Consider the following 8,864-nt stretch of genomic DNA (forward strand, 5'->3'; position numbering starts at 1 on the left):
ATACAAATAAATATAAAATACCCACAACAATAAAAAAAAAGAATGAGAAAAAAATATTTCAAAAAAATAAAAAAGGAAAAAAAAGGAACAAAAAAAAGGAAAAAAATAAAAAAAAAAAAGAGCAATGAAAAAAAGAAATAGTAAAAAAATGAAAAATGAAAAATGAAAGAAAAAACGAAAGAAAAATAACTGAAAAAAAGAAAAAGAAAAGAAGAGAGAAAAATGAAAAAAAGTAATCATTCAAACTTATTTTGAGTTTTGAGACTCATTAAAAAAAGCTTTTTAATTTTAGAAATTGAATATTCAATTAATTTTTAATTAATTTGATGAACGTAATTAAGGAAGCTAAAATTCTTATCATTTTAAAATCAAGTTGTTACTTAAAATAAGATAATTAGCTATATTTGAATATGTATTTGATATTATCTTTGCATCAAATACATATACATATTGCTATTTAGGGTAATTAACAAAAAATGGTTATATATCTTCTAATTAATGGATCGAATTTGTTATTTCTGAACCTTTTCCCAAAAAAAAAAAAAAGATATTTATCAAATTGGGTCGGCTGGTTATGCCCTGTGGGTTCTTGATGCTAGTGGGTGGATCGAGTTTGAATCTTAGTGACAGCACTATTCACATTTTTTTGTGGAAAACCTCCTGCCTTATGTTTAATCATCTACAAGTTTACATAGAACTAGATATCGAAGGCATATATGTTACTATTTTAAGTTGTTTGCTACTGTAAAAATAAATATTATTAATTTTTAAATATTTAAATAATTTATAATAATTAATTATGTGTGATATAATAAAATTACAGTTGAAGCAACTGAAATGGTCATGTCATAAATGTCTATTTTGCTTTATAAATATCTATTTTATTTTTTTATTAAATATTTTTTCTCGAGTCAATCAAATATTATGATTGAAGTAGCGAAGGCACGTCTTGAATGACTCATAATAACTAACTACAAGAAATATAGCAAAATTACTATTGTAATTTATAATACTTTTCTTGTTCAAACTTTTGTGGTATTGATAGTCAATTTAGATTTTAAAAGTAATTTAAGTTTTTAATTATTGTTATTTATAATTTTTTTTCTATTTTAATTTAAGCAACACTGATATAATTTCGAGAGTCAATCAAATATCACGATTGAAGTAGCGAAACCGGCACGTCTTGAATGACTCATAACAACTAATTAGAAGTGATATAGCAAAATTGTTATAAAAAATACTTGTGAAATTTTTTAAGTAGGCCTCTTATAAGATGTCAAATTAATTTAAAAAATCAAGAGTTAATTTATCATTTTATGTTTATCTTACCTTTTTCATTAAATATTATTAATATTTTAATACTTACATGACTTATAATAATTTCTTAGAGGTGATATAGTAAAATTACGGTTAAAGCAGCTAGAAGCAGACATGTCATAAATATCTATTTCATTTTTCTAAATTAAATTTTATTAATTTTTTAATATGTCAATGTCATATTCAAGAGTTAATTTATCACTTTATGTTTATTTTACCTTTTTTATTAAATTTTATCACTTTTTAATACTTAAATGACTTATACTAATTACTTAAGGGCGCTATAGTAAAATTATAGTTGAAGCTGCTGAAGCGGACATGTCATAAATATCTATTTTATTTTTTTATTAAATTAGATTTTATTAATTTTTTAATATGTAAAAGTCATATAATAATTAATTAAGGATTTTCAAGTAATATAAGATGTCAAATTAATTTAAAACATCAAGAGTTAATTTATCATTTTATGTTTATCTTACCTTTTTCATGAAATATTATTAATTTTTTTCATACTTACATTACTTATAATAATTACTTAGAGGTGATTTAGTAAAATTACGATTAAAGCAGCTGGAAGTAGACATGTCATAAATATCTATTTTAATTTTTTTAAAATTAATTTTTAAATATGTAAATGTCATAATTAAGAGTTAATTTATTACTTTAAGTTTATTTTACCTTTTTTATTAAATTTTATTAATTTTTTAATACTTAGATGACTTATACTAATTACTTAGGGGCGTTATAGTAAAATTAAAGTTGAAGCTACTGAAACGGACATGTCATAAATATCTATTTTATTTTTTATCAAATTAATTTTTTTTTAGGTTTTCCAAGGTATCCTCACAGCCGGCAGCCGTGAGACTAATCTTCCGTATTAAATTTTATTAATACGTAAATGTCATATAATAATTAATTAAGGGTGATGTAGTAAAATCACGAAGCAAGCAGGCAGAAAGCAGGCATGTTGACCGCCAAGCTGCCTTCTTCCAGTAGCTGCCACTCGCGCTTCTATATAGTACTAGATGCATAGACCCCGTGCAAGCACAGACCCAACATAGATTATTTTTTTTTGTCTTAGCTTGAATAATTTTTAAATATTTTAAGTTATTAATTATTGTGATGTATAATACTTTATAATTTTGTAGATAATATGTGTTACTTTTTTTATTTCAATTTATGCGACACCGATGAAATTTGAAGAGTTAATGAAATTTTTAATATAATTTTTAAATTGTGGTGTTGTTTTTAAATATTTTAAATTGTTAATTATTGTAATTTATAATCCTTTTACCTAATTTTCAGATAATATATTTTATTATTTCCATTTCAATTTATATGCATTGATAAAATTTAGAGAGCCAACTAAATTTTTTATATAAAGTTTCTACACATTTTGATTTTTTAATTATTGTAATTTATAGTACTTTCTACTATTTTTCAAATAATATATGTTACTCCCTCTGTCCCAATATATGTGAGTGTGATAGTATTTAACGAATCAATTAAATTTTTTATCTGTCGTTAAATAATTTAAGTTGTACATATTTTAAATTTTTTAAATTGTTAATTATTGTGATTTACAATATTTTTACATAGTATTTTAAAATATATAACAAATTATTTTTTTTAGACACTTTAAACTATTAACTATTATAATTTATAATATTTTTCATGCAATTTGCAATTAATATATGTCACTCTCCTTATCCAAACTTTTATGGTATTGATAGTCAATTACTTATATATTTAAAATAATTTAAGTTTTTAATTATTGTGATTTATAATATATTTTCTTCCATTTCAATTTAAGTGACACTGGTATAATTTTTAGAGTCCGTCAAATACTTTATATCTTTAATTTTTTTAAGTTGTTAATTATTGTGAATTATAGTATTTTTTACGTATTCATTTGGTCTCAATTTATATGACATAAATAAAATTTAGATAATAAATTATATTTTTAATAGTTTTTTTTAGATATTTTAAGTTGTTGGCTATTGTAATTTATAATACTCTCTCCTTGTCCAAACTTTTGTGGCGTTGATTATCAATTATATTTTTAAAAATAATTTAAGTTTTTAATTATTGTGATTTTATAATACTTTTTCTTTTATTTATATTTAAGTGACACTGATATAATTTCGAGAGTTAACCAAATATTACGATTGAAGTATCAAAGCAGACATGTCTTAAATGACTCATAATAATTAATTACAAGTGATATAACAAAATTTCTATAAAAAAATACTTGTGAAAAAATTTAAGTGGGCCTCATATAAAACGTCAAGTTAATATAAAACATCAAGAGTTAATTTATCATTTTATGCCTATTTTATTTTCTTATTATATATTATTAATTTTTAATACTTAAATGACTTATATTAATTAATTAGGGTGATATAGTAAAATAATGGTTTAAGCAACTAAAACAAACATGGTATAAATGTCTATTTTTATTTTTCTTATTAAATATTATTAATTTTATAATAAGTAAATAACTTATAAAAATTAATTTGGGATGATATACTAAAATCTTGGGTAGAAGCAGCTGAAACAAACATGTCATAAATATTTATTTATTTTATTACATATTAATAATCTTTTAATATGTTAATGATTTATAATAATTAATTAGGGGTGATATAACAAAATCACAAGTTGAAGCAGCCGAAGTAGACATGTCATAAATAATTATTTATTTTTTATATTAAATATTATTAATATTTGAATGTGTGAATGATTTATAATAATTAATTAAGGGTGATATAGTAAAATTACGGGTTGAAGCAGCTGAAACAGAAATGTCATAAATAGTTATTTACTTTTTTTATTAAATAATATTAATTTTTTAATATAATAATTATTTACTTTTTTTATTAAATAATATTATTTTTTTAATATTTAAATAATTTATAATAACTAATTAATGATGATATAGTAAAATCACGGATTGAAGCAGGCGAAGCAGGTGGAAGCAAGGAGGACAACCGAGAGGTGCCTGCTGACGGCACTTATATATAATAGTAATAGAGCCCAGAAGTTGCGAAAGAAACAAGTTGTTGGAAACGGAGAAGAAGAGCCCAGAAGATGTAAAGAAACAATGTAAGCTTATATATAAAACAAGGTAGGCACGTGTATTGCTGTGGAAATACCACAAAGAATAACCAAATTAAAAGACTATAATATCCCTTGGCTAGAGCATGCAAAGACTAAAATGTCCATGTGAGGAAGCACACATGACAACCATCACCTGTGTGCTTCACTCACATTTATATATAGTAAGAATTTGTAAAGACACATGTACATCCATGTGTCATTTTTGGATGCCATGTGTCTTCTTAAATAAGAAGCAAATCTCTAGTCATCCTTAACCTCTTAAATTGGATAAAAATTATTCAATTTTGTCTCTTGACTATAAATAGCCTTTGTAAAGAAAGATTCTATGGTGGATGAGATACTACTTCTCTTTGTTATTTTATTATTTTCTTTATACAATTTTATATCACGTTATCAGTACGAGCCTCTGCAAAAACTTTTCGACAATATTTAAAGGTTAGTGTTTATTTTCTTAAATAATGTCTAATATTTCTCAAAGCGAATTTAGTACCCTACATATATCGGGCAAAACTTATATGTCCTGGGCACTAGATGCCGAAATATATTTAAATGCAATGGGTTTAGCAGACACCATAAAAAATGACAATAAGGCATCAAATCAAGATAAGGCCAAGGCCATGATATTTCTTCGTCATCATTTCGATGAAGGTTTAAAAATGGAATACCTCACGATTAAAAATCCCCTTATAGTGTAGAACAATTTAAAAAAAAGATACGACCACCTGAAGATGGTCATTCTTCCACAAGCTCGTTATGAATGGACCCATCTGAGGTTACAAGATTTTAAGAATATAGCTGAGTATAATTCTGCGATGTTTAGAATTAAATCGTAGTTTAATTTATGCGGGAAAGATATCACAGATCACGACATGTTAGAGAAAACATTCTCTACTATTCCTGCCTCGAGTATGCTCCTGTAGCAGCAGTACCAAGAAATGAAATTTAAAAAATATTCTGAATTGATTTCTCATCTTCTTGTTTCTGAACAACATAATGATCTTTTAATGAGAAATCATGAAAGTCGACCTGCTGGTACTGCTCCATTCCCAGAAGCGAATGCCATAAATTTTCACCCAATTAGGCGTGAAAGAAGTCCTGACCCTAGTCGTGATCGTCGTCGAGGTCATGGTCATGGTAGGTATTTTAATCAGGGTGATCGTCTTGCAATAAACAATAACCCTCAGCACCATCAGTGCAAAAAGAAAGGGGAAACTCTTGAAGCAGCGCCAAGGACGAACTCTGAAAGTAAATGCTATCGATGTGGAGGAAAGGGGCATTGGTCGCGTACCTGTCGTAGCCAAAGCATCTAGTAAAACTCTATCAGGCGTCCCTTAAAAAGGCAGAAAAACGATGTTGAAGCAAACTTCCTCTTTGAAGATAATGTCGAGCCCATAGACTTGAAAGTTTCAGATTGAAAGTTTCAGATTTCTTTGTAGTTCCTGAAGAACATGTAAATCACCTTGTCGATGATAATTATGAAATAGTTTGATTATGTTACTTTTCTATTTCAATTGTATTAGTTTATGTTTCTGTTATTAATATCTCACTAGTCGTGTAAATAATTAAAGTTTGTGTAAATACATTATATGCTAGTAATGTTGTAATATTTACTTTATTTATATTTTTATTTTTAAGAATATGGAATATATAATCGATCGTGACGATATTTGTGTAATTGATAGTGGGATAAAGATGAAAAATATTTTTTCCGCTTACTTAGAAGAAAGGCAAATGTCACAACTATATCTGGCAATTCAAAATTAATTAAAGGCTCCGGAAGAGCTACTATATTTTTGCCTTTAGGGACAAAATTAGTTATAGAAGATGCATTGTTCTCCTCTAAATTCCCAAGAAATTTATTGAGTTTTAAAGATATCTATCGAAATAGATATCATATTGAGACAATAAGTGAAATGAATGTCGAATATCTTGGCATTACCAAGAATGTCTCAGATAAAAAACAAGTATTGGAGAAATTACCAACTTTGTCTTATGGCTTATACTATGCCACAATTAGTACAGCTGAAGCACACTCTATCGTAAACCAGAAGTTTACTGATATAAATACGTTTGTGCTATGGTATGATCGAATAGGCCATCCTGGCTCAATCATGATGAGATGAATTATTGAAAATTCAAAATGGCATCTGTTAAAGAACCTGAAGATTCTTACAACTGATGAATTTTCATGTGCTGCTTGTTATCAAGGCAAACTGATAAGTAGACCATCGCCACTGAAAGTTAGTGTCGAATCCCTATGTTTCTAGAACGTATACATGGAGATATATGTGGGCCTATTCACCCACCTAGTGGGAAATTTAGATATTTTATGGTCCTAATAGACGTATCTTCAAGATGGTCGCATGTGTGCATCTTGTCGTCTCGCAACCTGGCGGTTGCAAAATTATTGGCACAAATAATACGATTAAGGGCGCAATTCCTAGATTATCCCATTAAGGCTATTCACCTCGATAATGCTGGAGAATTTACATCCCAAGCTTTTGATGATTATTATATGTCAGTTAGGATACTAGTTGAACATCCAGTAGCTTATGTTCATACTCAAAATGGCCTTGCTAAGTCATTTATTAAGCGCCTACAATTGATAACAAGACTACTGCTTATGTAAACGAAATTGTCCACTACTGTTTGGGGTCATGTTATCTTACATGCAACATCGCTTGTTCATCTCAGACCAACTCATTATAATAAGTACTCCCCGTTACAATTGGTTTTAGGTCATGAGCTAAATATTTCCCATGTACGAATATGTGTTGTATATGTGTCAGTTGCACCACCTCAGCGTACTAAGATGGGCCCCCAAAGAAGGTTAGGAATATATGTTGGGTTTGAGTCACCCTCTATAATTCGCTACCTTGAACCAATGACGGGAGATTTATTTACTACTCGATTTGCAGATTGTCAATTTAATGAAATAAAATTTCTGCAATTAGGGGGAGAAAAATGTGAACTAAAAAGAAAAATTGCGTGAAAATTTTCATCATTATCTCATTTTGATCCACGTACCCTAATATGTGAAAATAAGGTCCAGAAGATTATTCACTTATAAAAATTGGCGAATCAAATACCAGATGCAATTACTGATTTAAAAAGGATAACCAAGTCACATATCCCTGCAACGAATGTGCCTGTCCGAATTGAAGTTTCAAAAAAACCATCTTCTAATGAAATAGCTTTTAAGTCCCAAACACGCCTGAAGCGTGGTAGGCCTTTAGGTTCAAAGGATAAAAATCCTAGAAAAAGAAGTGCGAAAAATGATAAAGATAATATTATAAAAGATTCTTCTAAAGAGACTCAAAATCTGATTAATCCTGATATTCCTGAAGAAATCAGTGAACCAGAGACTCAAGTGAATGAAGAACTTGCAATAAGTTCCACTAGTAATGAGGTAAATTTAGATCGATCGAAAATTATAGTGGATAGTATTTTTGCATATAATGTTGCACTAAATATCATGCAAGACAATGAGGACCTTGAACCTCTATCTGTCAAGGAATGTCGACAAAGAAAAGATTGGCCAAAATGGCAAGAGGCGATTAAATCAGAATTGAACTCACTTGCTAAACGGGAGGTTTTTGGACCTATAGTCCAAACCCCAGATGGTATAAAACCAGTTGGCTATAAATGGGTCTCCGTACGTAAAAGAAATGAGAAAAATAAAATTGTAAGATACAAGGCACGTTTTGTTGCACAAGAATTTTCTCAAAGACCTGATGTCGACTATGAAGAAACATATTCACCTGTTATGGATACAATAACATTTAGATACCTTATCAGTCTAGCTGTACGTGAAAATCTTGAAATTCATCTAATGGATGTGGTTACAGCTTATCTTTATGATTCACTTGATAACGATATTTACATGAAAATCCCTAAAGGATTAAAATTGCCTGAAGCATATAGTTCAAAGTCTCAGGGATTATATTCAATCAGATTACAAAGATCATTGTACGGTCTAAAACAATCAGGACGTATGTAGTATAATCGCCTAAGTGAGTACTTGAAAAGCGAAGGTTACATAGTGATGTCACTTGTCCTTGTATTTTGATTAAGAAAACGACATCAGGATTTTTCATACTTGCTGTTTACGTGGATGATATAAATCTCATTGGGACTCCAGAAGAGGTCCAAAAGGCAATTAAATATCTAAAGAAAGAGTTCGAAATGAAAGATCTAGGAAAGGCCAAACTTTGCCTTGGTCTGCAAATTGAACATTTAGCAGACGGAGTTTTCATCCACCAAACTACCTATACCCAGAAGGTTTTGAAACGTTTTTACATGGACAAAGCATATCCATTAAGTACTCCAATGGTTGTTCGCTCACTTGATGTGAGTAAAGATCCATTCCGACCTTTGGAAGAGGGTGAAGAGATTCTTGGTTCCGAAATACCATATCTCAGTGCTAT

The sequence above is a fragment of the Capsicum annuum genome, chromosome 2 (assembly GCF_002878395.1).
Source record: "Capsicum annuum cultivar UCD-10X-F1 chromosome 2, UCD10Xv1.1, whole genome shotgun sequence".
Classification (NCBI taxonomy): domain Eukaryota; kingdom Viridiplantae; phylum Streptophyta; class Magnoliopsida; order Solanales; family Solanaceae; genus Capsicum; species Capsicum annuum.